Source organism: Pseudorasbora parva, chromosome 20, assembly GCF_024679245.1.
Source record: "Pseudorasbora parva isolate DD20220531a chromosome 20, ASM2467924v1, whole genome shotgun sequence".
In the NCBI taxonomy this organism is placed as follows: Eukaryota; Metazoa; Chordata; class Actinopteri; order Cypriniformes; family Gobionidae; genus Pseudorasbora; species Pseudorasbora parva.
The window spans coordinates 5,254,538-5,269,917 of NC_090191.1; the positions used below are offsets into that span (position 1 = coordinate 5,254,538).

The following is a 15,380-nucleotide window of genomic DNA, read 5'->3' on the forward strand; positions in this document are numbered from 1 at the left end:
GCACACACTGATGTTTTACACGGATTAAATAAACTTACATTGACATAATACTTACACAAATCCTCAGTTCACCCGGGCTCATGTATTATCAGCATCAGCTGTCCCAGTCCGAGAGAAACAGTTCGGTTACGCCGCTCTCACGCATGCTCAGTATCTCAGCTCACCGGTTCTCAGAATCGAACATGTCCGAAAGATCGAATGTGTCCGATAGAAACGGTTCTCGATTCTGTACCAGTGATCCGTTGCAACCGGTCGATCTGACTCGAGAACCGCTGTATCAGTGTGTGTGTGTGTGTGTGTTGTGTGTGTGTGTGTGTGTGCTGAGCACAGGGTGCTGAGCTGCGAACTGCTGCTAGCTGAATAGTCTATATCATAGGCTACTGTTTTGATTACATCTATTTTAAAATCTTTATCGACTTAGAAATTAAATAAGATAAAAGCTGTTCCTGAAAATATCATGCATTATTGATAAAACAAATAAATGTTTAATTTGACCGTTTTACAATCTATTGTTTCCAAAACTTTAAAATAATACAGTGACAGCTTTGTTATAATGTTTCCAAACGTGATTAGTTTTAAATACACTTAACCTGCATTTCGTTCCTCTGAACAAATAACACGCATGCGCAGCTCATCGGCTCATCGGTTCTCAGTATCGAACGTGTCCGATAGAAACGGTTTTGATTCTGTACTGCTGATCCGAGGGTCCGACAACCGAACCGGTACGTTCGGTTACACGCGCATGCTCAGTATCAGCTGCTCGTGAGTTCATCAGATCTCTCAGCAAAACATCTCACTTCAGCTAACGATTGGAGTTACAGCATCTACTTCAAGATATTCGTTTTATTTCTAGTTTGAGAGACTGTCACTGATGGCAGAAAGTTAATATCTACAGTATTTGTGGGATCAGCCCTGATTTGAGACGCGAACCGTTTAGAACGATTCAGTTCGATTTGGTGAACTGGTTCGACCGGTTCACTATAAAGATCCGGTTAAAAAGAACGATTCGTTCGCGAACCGGACATCACTAATCTGTTGTGATTCGGCTGGAGAACGGTTTGTGTTTTAAGCGTTTAAAGTAATATAAACCCTGCAAGGCTTTGTAGAATGAATGATGTATGATTAAATGAAACACTGCATTGATTTATTTAACATTTATCAGCGTTGTGTGAGTAAAGTAACATAATGTTTCGCTCTTTTTTTTAATTTATCCTGAATCAATTCAAACATGAATTCAGTCTCTGGCGAGTGAAGAGAGAATACTAATAAAGTAAAAGAAATAACATTTAAATTAATTCACTAATGTTACCCAACCAAAGTCAATCTCAGTAAATATAAGTCAGACATTGAAGTGGATTGCAGTTTCTGTCACTCTTCTGAAGAAGATGTCATTCACTTGTTTTGGCAATGTTTCCACACAGAGAAATTTTGGTCAGATTTGTTAATGTTTATTCAATCTTATTTTGTGAGTGACTTTTCTTTCTGTTTTAAAGACGTTTTCTTTGGTTTATTTGACTACTCAAAAGAGAACATAGGGAAATATTACAATATTAATTTGTGTTTCTTACTAGCTAAATTCCACATTCATAAACAAAAATTTTCTGGCTCTAAACCTCTCTTTTCTCTATTCAAAGATGATCTAGAGAAGTATATGGAAACTATCCAAAGCTCTGTTAATCCCAAAGCAATTAAAACTGTATCTCTATATTCAGCCTTCTTGTCCTCTTAAGGTGTAAGTTCTTTATGTTACCCTGGCAGCTTTTTTGTGTCTCTGTATCTTTTTGTCTCTCTCTTATTTTATTTTTTTTCTTATTTTTTTTCTTATTTTTTTTTCCATGTCTATATGTAATGTGTTAATATTGTAATGTTTTATAATATTGAAAAAAAAAAAAAAAAAAAAAGAGTGAAGAGAGAACCGGAGCTTTAGACTCTCCGAGTCAATTCAACCGATTGATTTATAACAAATGATTCAGTGATTCGAAGCGCTGCTTCTCGACTTCTACAAATCATTAAATAAATAAACTGACTAATATATTAAGGCTCTGTATAATTTGCATTATTATATGAATCTGTAGTGTTAGTTTTGAGTGTTTTTTTTTTTTGTTTTATTTGTCTAATCAGGTCATTTAGGTCTATCACTCTGACTGATAAATATTTATCCTATTTAAGCAGAAATATAATTAATGACAAAACAATATTCTTTTACAGAAATATGACACAAATTTAATTCACAATGTCTAAAAAAATATTTTGTTTTGGTCTGAGATGTACTTATTATTTCAAATAAAAAAGGAGTGAGAAGAGGAGTTATGTTTAAAAATCAAAAACGGTGTCAAAAGGACTTTAGATCCTAGACCTAGATATTGCACAAAGTTAGATATCCGAAAATGTGTTTTGTTAATATCAAAACTGCATCAAAGAAAAAAATTGATACTCCCGATTGATTAAATAAATGGTGAGGGAAAATATTTAACAGCAATTATTTTTAATAATTAAAAGTCTCCAAACTTTTGTTTTTAGATAAACTTGATTGAATTAATGATAAATGCAGAAACCAATCGATTAGATCTTTTTGTTTAAATCTCTCCTTCATCTAAATTAGTTTGGGTTAAATATGTTTCCTTCATTTGAGTGGGGAGATTTTGGGGATTTCTTAGTGTGGATTGTGTAACAAATAAAACCAAAGAAGTGTCATTTAACATTGTTCTCAGAATATATCCTGAGAAACACACATTAGTATGAGATGTCTCGATGCATAAGTGTTAAAATAACTTAAACCTCGTTTTAAATCTGTTATTCTTAATTCAAATGAATATGACTTTAAAAAAATAGATATTGATTTGTTTTTGTCATTATTAGGAAAATGTTATATTCCTCAAACCAAATGGAGTAATTTAAACCACAATTTTGCTTATTTTAAAAAAAACTCTGAAATTAATTTAACATTTGTGATGCCCTTTCGTTTTTTTAATTTAAATTTATACTTACAAAATGTGAAAATGTGGCAAGAATCTCGCTGTCGAATTCTATATTTTAGAAAATTAAATACAAATAAAACAAACCATTACTCTCTGGCCAATGCGCTGAACTACTGAACTAGGAGAGATTTAGTTTGGATCTATTTTTCTTTCTGTTAATTATTCTCATCTTAAACAGGAAAAACACAGAAAAACTCCTGGAGAAGCGACTGAGATCCACGTGACACTATTATAAAGATGGAGTTTATTAAAGAGGAGAGTGAAGACATAAAGATGAAGTTTATTAAAGAGGAGAGTGAAGACATAAAGATGGAGTTTATTAAAGAGGAGAGTGAAGACGTGAAGATGGTGATTATTAAAGAGGAGAGTGAAGACGTGAAGATTGAAGAAACACTGAGAGTGAAAGAGGAAGAAACTGAGGAACAAACAGGTTGGTTTCATTCTCAAAGCTAAATTATGACCTAATATTGTGTTGGTCCCTCTTTTGCTGCCAAAACAGCCCTGACCCGTCGAGGCATGGACTCCACTAGACCCCTGAAGATGTGCTTTGGTATCTGGCCAAGATGTTAGCAGCAGATCCTTTAAGTCCTGTTAGTTGCAACAGGGCTCAAGTTTTGAACTGAGTTCAGAGTAAGATTTCGGCCATGGCATCAGCAACGGGGGTTTGGCTGGGTACGGGAGTCTGATATGAAAAATGACACGCATTCGTACAAATAAAAAAATATGTATTTAATTAGTGAGAGAGAGAGAGAGAGAGAGAGAGAGAGAGAGAGAGAGAGAGAGAGAGAGAGAGAGAGGTTAGTGTTGTTTATTGGTGTTGGTAGCAGGTTTCTGAGGCCTTCAGCCCAGGGGTTGGCACCGCACCTTAAAGGGTGAAATTAAGAATTATATTAAAGGGGGGGTGAAATGCTGTTTCATGCATACTGAGCTTTTTACACTGTTAAAGACTTGGATTCCCATCCTAAACATAGACAAAGTTTCAAAAACTAATGTTGGACGTTTAATAGAGTATTTTTGTGTCAAAAATACTCCTTCCGGTTTCTCACAAGTTTCGGAGAGTTTTTTTAGAGTATGGGTCGACTTGACGTTAATAGACCGAAAGGTCCTTGTATGGGCCATACAGGCTCTTCTCCCGGTAGGGTGAGAGGAAATGCACACCCATAAACACTCTCAGGTGCAGTCGTCCGTGAACACTTCTGACGCACCGCGCTCCACTTTATTCCTATGTGGAGACATCAAACGACTTTTTTTTCTTTACTCAGAGAAAAGCTTAACTCCAAGTCTTCCAGAGTCCACCAACCAGGACTGCCGTTCACCAGTTTGTGTGTTTACTAGTAGCACGCAAGCGCAACTCGGTCTTCATTATATTAAGCCCTGCCCACCGACTCTATACACGATGTGATTGGCCCGACCAGAGTTTAGCTTTTAGTGTCAGCTAGCAGCTCAGAAGGGTATTAAGACTAGATTGCTCAGAAGGGTATTGCTAGACGACACTCGCGGCAGATTAGATTTGCTGCTGCTAGGGTGCGTCTAGATTTTTAGGCTAGTCTTTACCCCCTATTGTACCAGAAGTTCCAGAAGCATCTATTAGGCAATAAACACATTAATTAACTTCCATATGGTTCTTTTTTTTTTATTTTTTATTTTTGCACTTCTTGAGGTGGGTGAGTGTAGATATCTTGTTAACTCTTTACCTTGTAAAACGGCTGCTCTAATGTCCATGAAGTTCAGCTGCCATTTATTTGACATGACTGCCATGATCATTTTTAGAGATTCTGAGGCACATGTAGGTGAATCTTGAGGAAGGTCTTGAGAGTTTTTTTTCTTTAAAGCCTCTCGCAGCTAGTTTGCCTTACGTACAGCTCCAGCAGTGGTTTCTTTAAGTGTATACACCCCCCTTGTGGAGATGCACTGCTGGCCTTCACTTCTTCAAAGACGTTATTTTTTTTCCAGGTGGTCAACTTGATTTTATTTCGACAGTCTTTTGCCCAGTGATGCGTAATTTGGCAAATTGCACATTCCCTTCTTCCATTTATCAATGGAGGTTGTGCCATGAGCTATGGTTTGTGGTTGTTGTGTAGTGTTTGTTTTGTGTCCCTGTTTAACTGAGTATCTCATGTAATGGGCAAACTTATTTTCAAGGCTGATTTCATATCAGTCAAAGAAACACTAGAGCAAGCTGTAAGTGATAACTGTTCATCTTTAACAGCAAGTCCGTCAGATCAAAATGGAGCTCCCTGATGCCCAGGGCCGTTTCTAGCCATTTTGACGCCATAGGCGAAATCCTTATTGGTGTGTTATTGGTACTCAAGTCACCGCTGACATTGTGATTTTTGGATCACCCGTCACTTAAGGTGTGGTTATCAGTACATCTGATGACCACCTTCCCCCTCTCTTAGTTTGAGTATTGTTGTTTTTGATGGACTTTTTTTATATTAGTTTTAGTCACGTTCATACTCTTTTTAGTCTAGTCAAGTTTTAGTCTACTAAAAGTCTGAGCATTTTAGTCTCATTTTAGTCAGAATTATCCATGACTATTTTCGTCTAGTTTTAGTCAATGAAAATTGTATTTTAGTCTCTCTTTAGTAATGCAAGTTTATTTAAGCCAGTCAATATAGTATAAGTATAGCTAAAAGTATAGCCAAAACAAATTCAAACAAGGTTTTTCCAAATGTCGTAATAAGAATAAATGCATATTGAATTTAATAATAGGAAAATACATTTACATTTATGCAGTTAGCAGACACTTTTATCCAAAGAGACTTACAACTCAGGAGTACAGGAAGCGATCCGTCAAGAAGAGGCAACGAAACACAAAAAGTGCCTTAAATACTAAGATTTGTATACTACTCAGAGTAGCAAAAAAAAAAAAAAGAAAAAAAAGAAAAAGGGAAGAAGAAAAGATAAATAGAGGAGGAAGAGTGTTTTTTATTTTTATTTTTTATTTTTTTGATAAGATTAAGTGCTCATGGAAGAGATGAGTTGGAGGACGGAAGATCGTTCCACCAACCAGGAAAAATGAAAGAAATTGTTCTGGAGAGGGATTTCATGCCTCTCTGTGATGGTACCACAAGCCTTTGCTCATTAGCTGGTGTAGACTTGTAGGAGTGAGTCAAAATATGCGGGTGCTGAGCTTGTGGAAGATCCATAAGCAAGAGTCAGAGCTTTGAATTTGATCTGGGCAGCGAGTGGTAGCCAATGCTGAGAGATGAATAGAGGTGTGACATGAGCCATTTTAGGCTCATTGAAGACAAGACGTGCAGCAGCGTTCTGGATCATTTAAAGTGATTTTATTGCACAAAATGGAAGTCCAGCCAGAAGCGCATTGCAATAGTCAAGTCTAGAAATGACCAGGGCTTGGACAAGAAGCTGTGTTGCATGCTCCGTAAGGAACGGTCTGATTTTCCTGATGTTGTGCAATGCAAACCTGTATGACCGAGCTGTCTTTGAGATGTGGTCTTTGAAGGACAGCTGGTCATCAAAGATTACTCCAAGATTTCTGACCGACCCTGAGTAATCAAAGATGAACCTAGCTGGATGGTGAAATCGTGTTGTATGGTCGGATTAGCAGGGAATACGAGCAGCTCAGTCTTTGCTAGATTGAGCTGCAGGTGATGTTTTTTCATCCATGCCGAGATGTCCGCCACACAGCTTGAGATTCGTGCAGCTACTGTGGGATCATCTGGTTGAAATGAAAGGTAGAGCTGTCTGTCATCAGCATAGCAATGATATGAGAGGCCATGTGTCTGAATGATGGGTCCCAGTGATGTAGTGTAAATGGAGAAGAGGAGAGGTCCAAGCACTGAGCCCTGAGGAACCTGCGTGGTCAGTTGATATGTTTTGGATACCTCTCCTCTCCAGGCAACCTTAAAAGACCTACCTGTGAGATAGGACTCAAACCAGTGGAGTGGAGTCCCTGTGATGCCCAGCGATGAGAGGGTGGACAGAAGAATCTAAAGATTCACAGTGTCAACGGCAGCAGATCAAGGAGGATGAGGACTGATGATTTGGATGCAGCTTTTGCCATCCGCAGGACTTCAGTAACTAAGGGTGCAATGGATCACAGTTGATCCGTGATCCGAATGGATCACGACCCACGGTTCGGCACGCACGTGACCCGCGGATTTATTGCGCTGCACGAAGTTTCGGTCCGTCAGTGCGAAGTGCCGCGATCGTTTCTGCACCGAGTCTATTTTGCTGTGCTGAACGCGCTGAATTAAAGGGACAGTGCACTGTGTGCATTAAGACAAACATGTATTGATGCGAAACTCTAGTAATTGCGTATAATGTAAAGTTTACTCAAGTGTTTCAAAGTCAACACATAGCTTTTTGCCTTGGGTAAAGCAAGGAAAATTGCATTTAGATTTAGGTAAACAAATGAAATAATGGAGAGCCCTTCTTGGAGGTGGAATAACAAAGTTCTTTATGACCTGCAGGATTTATTTTTAAAAGATTTTTTAAAAAATGAATGAAAAAACAAACAAACGAGTTGGCTGTTTTTGTCTATTGTAAGTTCTATTTTAAAAATGTTTATTTTAACAGTCTATACTAGGCTATATAAATATAAAGTAATGAATTGAATTAAACATTGTTTGAATGTAATGTTTAAACATGATAGCTATAAAAATGTATAGGCCTACAAAGAGAATTGCAATGATGACAAGCCATTCCAACTTTTGGATTTTAAATAACAATAATGAATATGTGTTAAACAGGCGTGAGAGGTCTACTCTCTCCCCTGAGAATTTTGACATCCTAATCTTTTTTTTATTTTTTTTTATTTTTATCCTCAGGCCCATTTTCACATCACAGGTTGTTTTTCATGTTACACTTTAATAACTGAGTAAAATGTGATTTATTCAGCTGGTTATTTATTTTATATTTGTTAAAACTATAACCATAAAGGTTATGCTAATACCAACATTTTTCATACAATAAATGGAAAGCAAATAAAAATAGTCTCTTCCCCCTTTTTCTGATCCGATCCGTGACTCGTGATCCGTGATGTGATCCGAACCGTGAGTTTTGTGATCCGTTACACCACAATCAGTAACTGACAATAAGGCCGTCTCAGTTGAGTGGCCCTTTTTGAAACCTGACTGGTTTACGTCCAGTTGATTATAATGCGAGAGGAAAGATGAGACCTGGTTGAAAACAACTCTTTGCAGAGTTGTTGCAAAATAATATTCAATTTATTTAAATCTGTTTAATTATTTACATTAGACCCACATTATAGTTAAAATGGTTTTCTGTCTTGCATTTTACCTCAAAATAAAGGATGTAATTTTATTCCACATGGAACTGAGCGGAAATAAGTGAATCCAGTCTTTTATTCGCTTATAAGGTGAAACATAATGCTGTGGTTATTTTAACATATATATATATATATATATATATATATATATATATATATATATATATATATATATATATATATATATATATATGCTGGCGTTATGATGGCACATTACAAATGTTTACGTGCTTTTCTGTTTTGAGCGGTGATGAAATTGCTCTCGTTAAGTTATATCCTTTAAGTTATATCCTTTTTGCGGTGGGCAAAAAGGATATAACTTAAACAGCAAATTCTGAAGTGATATATTATTGAAAACTCAATAATGATGTGGTTTCAAACGGCACTTTGGTGTTTGTCAAACAGGAGGTAATTCAGCCGGGGATTTTTACACGGGTGGTGGAAGAAAAACACGGATATTCTGGATTAAGACGACAAGAAAATCCCTGACTAGCCCCTGTCAATAATGAAAACACCTTACAACCCCAGGAGAAACAATAACCATTCGAATAGGGCTTCTATATAATAGCTGCATCTTCTAAATAATGAAGCCAGTGGGGCTTGAAGAAAGTGACGTTGCCTGCATCGGCTCAGTATGAGACGCACAGAAATACTGCAAAACTATTAATAATAACACATCAAAATAACGTTACAACATTTCATCTCATCTCATTTTCCTCAACAAAAATGAAGACATTTTATCATAGTTTTTATTTTGTGAACCACATTTAGTCTCGTTTTTATTCGTCATCACATCACCAGCATTTATGTTGCGTCTCGTTTTCATCACGTGATAAAGGTTCGTTGATGACAATATTTAGTCATACTTTTCGTTGACGAAAGCAACAATAGTACAGATCTGTCAGGGTTCTGTCACTTCGATCTAGCTTATTCTTGGTTTTGTGACAGGGCCCTGACACTCCTGTATTGGTCTTGTGTTTGTGTGAGCACATGGCTTGTAATTTGTCCCTGCTGGCTTTGTGCTTGTTTGTCATGTTTGTGTGAACACATGGCTTATCTCGTGTTTTCTTGTGCCATGTGTTCTCCTATCTATTGTATAAACCCACCACCTTGTTTCCTGATTATTTGTCCCACCTGTTTTCCCTCGTTACCCTCTTTTTGTTTGGTTCACATCTCGACCAGTTGTTAAACCTTTAACAAAGTTTTTTTTTCTTCACTTTTTATATAAATTGTGTGCTTTATAAGTTTTTTAATTCCTCAAATTACACATCACATATCCAGTGATTATCATCCAGAGAGTCAAGAGTTCCATCAGACCTTAAAATCAGTGCTTAGGAAATACTGCATGGAGATATGGTCAGTGGGGTGAAGGTGTTCCTTTTGCTTTTATTGTCTATCTGTGAAACGGTGCAGGAATCTCTCAAGTTCAGCCCATCAGAGCTGGTCTTTGGCCATACTGTGAGAGGACCACTGCAAGCTCTACAAGAGAGAATGTTAGGCATTTAGGATTCAAAACAAATGTGTTAGATTGTCAATCAATTCCATGTTCGGCTTCAGAAAACTTGTGTGCTAGCTCATGAGACATTGGTTAAGGGGGGGGGGGGGGGGGGGGGTGAAACACTCAGTTTCTGTCAATCTTGAGTACCTATAGAGTAGTATTGCATATTGCATCCTTCATATCTCCGAAAAGTCTTTAGTTTTATTATATATATAAAAGAAATATAGGCTGTACCGAGTCGTTCCGGAAAAAACCAAGCGCCTGGAGGCGTATCGTGTGGGCGGGGCTAAAGAATGATGAGCGCGGAGCTAGTGCACAAGAGCTTCTGAAAGTGTAGAAGAGTATATTATTTGAAAATGATTAAGTATAAGGCTAAAAAGCAGTATAAGAATACACTATTATTTATTCTGTATGAGTGTGCTGTATTAGTGTGCTATATATCAGTGTGCTGAGGTAGTTGTTGCCGTGTATAGCATGTGTGTGTGGACTTGAAGGGTATGTTCAAAAAAGGACATACAGAAGCTGTATGTTCGGCAGAAAAAGAACTTGGAATGTTGTGACAGGTGAGCCAGGAGAACTGAAGGTTAACTGCCATTTTGGGAAGATTGCTGGGATATATATGTCAGCCAGACCAAGGGACAGGAGTGTCTTTTTTGCAAAAACCACTCCGGCTTTGTTGCTTGGTTGATGTGAATAAAGCCGTTACTGAAACCAACAATCCTTTGAGAAATCATTTTTCCAAGACGAAAATTTCCAACATATTTGGCACCCCAGATGGGACTGGCTTAGGAGCTGCAAAAGGCCACGGCGGGCATTGCTGGACGAATCAACACAAACAAGTGGCCACTAATCTAAGGTAAGCAGTTTTTGCTTAAGTTTGTGTTGTTCGCCAGAAATGTGCCGTTATGGTGAGACAGCTTCTCCAAATTTAAAGAACTAAAAAGAAAAAAGGATTTTTGATTTCAAAATATTTGAATGCCTACTAAATTCTAACAAGACATTTTAATTAGAAAAAGCGTACGCAAAATTATTAGTTGATAAGAATATTAGGTTTACTTGTGTAGGGGTGGGTGTCTGTGGCACAAGTGTATCTTGTGCTGTGGATACACATTCCACAGGAAGGCATTGAATAAGGTTGATCTGTATAAGCATGAACACAGATGGAGTTTGCCAGTTACCGGTTCAATTAGTGAGCGACTGCTCGGGGCAAACTGAAAAGGACAGTTTTACGGATACCGCTTCTGTTATCAAAGTATAACAAGAAGGACTGCACGGGTAAAACGATCGTTTGGAATACCGGTCTGTTGAAGTTCAGCAGACGTCTGTATGGGTAAACGATAAGGTTATGTCTATGATACCGCTTTGCTATTAAACAAAGGACTGAATAGTTAGACATGGAAATTTTACGTCTTTGATACCGCTCTGTCATAAACAACAGAGGTCTGAATAGTTAGACGGGATAGACTATGGATACCGCCCTGTTCTAAAATTAAAGGGGTCTGCACGGATAGTCTATTAAGTATTATTGTAATTAATTGCATTGGAGGAAGTGTAGTATTTCAGGAGTATAGAATAGGGTGTATACTGGACAGATTGTGGCTAATAATAATAAGTGGGTGTGAAGGTGTGAACAAGTGACTGTGTCGTCTCCTGGATGCCTGTGATTAAAAATAAGCTCTGCTTCTTGTGAAAAGTGTCTCCCTCCCTTACTGGTCCTCGAGTGCGCTCCAAGGGTTAAGGGTGTGCTTTTCATGTGAAAAGAGATAAGAGAATGTGTGTATGAGCCCAGGGACAAACAACATATGAGCCCAGGGACAAGCTTGAATGAGCCCTAGGGACAAGTTTATGAGCCCTAGGACGAGTATGAGAAAAAATATTGTCCCCATTCAATAAAAAAAGGGGACTTGTATGAGTGTTGTGAATGTGAGAATCATTCATATGAGAAAATTGGCTTTGCAAAGTTAGTATAAAACAATTGGGGAAAAAGTGGCTGTTGCATTACATTAAATAGAAATAATAAAAAGTGTGCAAAAAGAAAAATATGCTAAATTAAAGAAAATTGGTTTAAAAAGTGATTAAAATTATATTGAAAGCATTAAGTAGGATTTGAAAAAGAAAAAAGGTAATTGCCTATTAAAATAAAAAATTAAAAAGAGCAATTATGACCACTCCGGTGGAAATGTTAGGGTCAAAATACCCATTGTGTAAAGAATTGATAAATGAAATATCAAGTAAATGGCAAAAAAGAACTCAGGATATGATAACCAAATGGCCAAAGGAAGGGACATTTGATGTAACATTGTGCGAAGAAATGGAAACCTTGGTAAAAAATTACAAAGTTAAGAACAGTGTAAAAACAAAAAAGAGAGAAATTAAGAGAGAAAAAGAAAAAGCAGTGCTGGCATTGTTCAGAAAAGAAGGAGAAGAATTATTAAAAAACATAAAACAGGCAAGGAAATTTTTAAAAGAGGTAGACAAGGAAACAAAGAAAAAAGAAGGAATGTTTTCTGATACACCGTCAAACGTAACTCCAGAAGGACAGTTCCCAATCCTAAAAGGGCTGGTGGAAGTCATAGGGGAAATGCAAGTAGAAGGAAAGGTGGAGTTAGAAAAAGAAAAAGAAACAAAACAAGATGTGAGGAAAAAAGTAATAAGTAAAACAATTGAGAAAAATTTGCCATTAAATTTGCCGTTAGATTGTTATGAACAAGCAAGAACAGCGTTAGAGAAACTAAAAACTAAATATGAGGACAAACAGGTAGAAAGAGAAGCGGAAAAAGAAATACAAGTAGAAGACTTAGATAAAAGCATTAAAGAAACAGAAGAATTAATAGAGCGCACAGAAAAAAGAGTGCATGATAGAAAAAGATTATTAGAAAGTTTAAATGAAGGAGTTGAAGAGTTAATATTTGATGAAGACAGGTGGTCACAGGGAAGAGAGACAGGGAAACTAAGACCTCTGGCAAAGCAACTCCCTATTTTAATCAAGGGTACACAAGGGCAATATGTGCCCTGGGCCTCACAGGACCTTGAGGGGTTGGTCACTCGCCTCCCGGACATTCATGAGGGGGCTGGAAAGTGGATAAGAGTGTTTGAGGAAGAAACAATGGGCAGATTATTAGCTGTGGGGGACATCAAAGCACTGCTGGCAAAAATTCTAGGTGGATCAAAGATGGAGGAGATTCTTCAAATTGCTGATTTAGACAGAGCTGTGAACTCTTGCTACATGGATGGGACTGTATTTGATACATATCGTCCAACAATATGGCAGGCATTGCGTGATGAGTATCCAACCAAAATAGACCCTAAGGCATTAAAAGGGGAGCAACTGGGGGATACAGAAAATCCAATCAGATATGTGCAAAGACAATTAAAAAAATGGAAGCAAGAAACTGAGGGGAATCCGGAAGGAGACCCATTGATGGCTACGTTGTTTAGAAATGCTGTGGTAGATGCTATGCCACAAGCTGTAAAAAGCAAGCTGGAAGATGTGGTCGGTTTAAACTCCAAAACGCATAAAGAGTTCTGTGATCATGTGACTCATGCTGTAGAACAATACAGAAAGAATGAACAAAAACTGCAAAGTCAGGAAAAAGAGCTTCAAAGAAAGCTGACTCAATTGCAGATTGACCAGCTTATAAGCAGTCATAAGAAAAAGACTCAAGCCACAGTGAAAAGAGAAGAGTCAGAACAAATGACAGTAATGACTCCTATGAATGCCTCTGAAAATAATCCACCACTAACTATGCAGCTACCCTCACCAACAGCAAATTCTCCAAATGTACACCAGGTCCCTGCACCCACAGTCAATGTGTATGCCCAGCAGCAGGCGCCAGTAGACTGGAAAAGAAATCCACTAAGTGAGGGACAAAGGGGGCGAGGCAAGCTCAACAACATTCCCCTAATGGTGTGCTGGAGGTGTGGACAACCTGGTCATAGCAGAAGATACTGCCCAGTCAGTCCATGGCCACAGTCCCTTGGGGGTGGAAGGGGGGGGAGTTGGCAACGGCCCTTTCGAGGTCCAAGTCAAGGCCCAGTAAACCCTTGGGGAGGTCCTAATCAAGGATATTAGGGGTGCCCAGAGAATCCTATAGGGGAGAATCAGCTTCCAATTTTAACAACTAATGCTGATCAAGATCCAATGTTAAAAGTAAAAATAGAGGGTAAAAACACTCCCATGCTAGTTGACACTGGAGCAGTGTATACATGTGTAAATTCAAATTATGCTTCACATCTCCCCATGTCTGGAAAATTTGCAAAGACAATAGGATTCTCGGGACAAATGCAATTAATACCTATGACTGCTCCAGTTTGTTTACAGACTAAAAATAAAAGTGTGACCTTGCCAGTTCTTGTATCAAATCAAACTCCTGTAAATTTGTTAGGAAGAGATGCATTATGTAAATTAGGACTTCAAATTTGGTGCTCTCCAGAGGGAGTATATATAGACTTACAAGGAATAGGAACTCAAATGATGATCTCTGAGCCAAAAGCAAATGTGTACTGGATAGGGCAGATAGAAAATGAGGTGAAACAAATAATTGAAAAATGGGGAAAGTTTATTGAAGCACAGATTTCTGAGGCTCAATTACCAAAGTCAGGATTTCACTGTACTATGATATACGATCAGGAAAGGGATGAAAAAATAGAAACGAAATGGCAAAAGGAAACAAATAGTCAAAAAATTGATATTACCTCAAAATATATCATAATAGGTAAACAGGGAGCAGCAATGAAAATAACTGAAAATGAATTTACAAAAAGTTGGTTTAATGTACCAAATTCTATTCCACATGTATCTTTATACACAGGAAAGAATTGGGAAGCCAAAGATTTGGGACCAATGATGAAGAAAGCTGAGCAATGTCAGTGGGATCCAACCATAAATCCAGTCATTTTTCACTCTGCTGATAAAAACTTCATAAAAGTTTTATGTGAAATAGAATTAAAGGGAATTCCACAAGAAATAGTGATAAATCAAGAATTACAAACACAGATGATAACAAAAGCCCAAACAATAGAAACTGTTGATAGTGAGCTATTGAAGGAGGTAGAGCAACAAGTACCAACTGAGTTATGGTCTCGGCATGATACAGATGTATGATTGGTAAAATCAGCTAGCCCAATAAGAATACAGCTTAAACCAGGTGCACGCCTGCCAAGAAAATTACAGTATCCTTTAAATCCTGAAGCAGAAGCAGGTATAAAATACACAATTGAAGGATTAGAAAAAGTAGGAGTATTAATAGAAACAAACAGTTACTGTAACACTCCAATTTTGCCTGTAATAAAAGCAGATAAATCAAGATGGCGCCTTGTGCATGACTTACGAGCAATCAATGAAATAGTTGAAGATTGGCCAGCTGATGTTCCTAATCCACACACATTATTGACAAATATCCCACCAGATGCTAAATATTTCACCGTAATAGATTTATGTAATGCTTTTTTCAGCATCCCTGTAGAAGAGGAAAGCAGATACTTGTTTGCATTTACATATGCAAATAAGAAGTATACATATACTCGAATGGCTCAAGGATTCAAACATGCTCCGCATATATTTAACCAAGTTCTCAAGGCTGATTTAGAAGACCTAATGATAGACAGTACTCTAATACAATACGTAGATGATTTAATGATTTGTTCAACA

The 15,380-nt window shown here is 37.6% G+C and overlaps 2 protein-coding genes across 2 annotated transcripts in view; one reads left to right on the forward strand and one right to left on the reverse strand.

The window, feature by feature from the left end:
• Window positions 1-15,380, reverse strand: part of LOC137049283 (gastrula zinc finger protein XlCGF57.1-like) — a 48,615-nt gene that overhangs the window by 25,998 nt on the left and 7,237 nt on the right. The window lies entirely within an intron of this gene.
• The window catches only part of LOC137049032 (chemotaxis regulatory protein ChePep-like), a 341,058-nt gene continuing 326,745 nt past the window's right edge, over window positions 1,068-15,380 (forward strand). The window contains exon 1 of the mRNA XM_067427428.1: window positions 1,068-1,732. The gene's annotated coding sequence lies outside the window, so the exon portion shown is untranslated. The remainder of the gene's footprint in view (window positions 1,733-15,380) is intronic.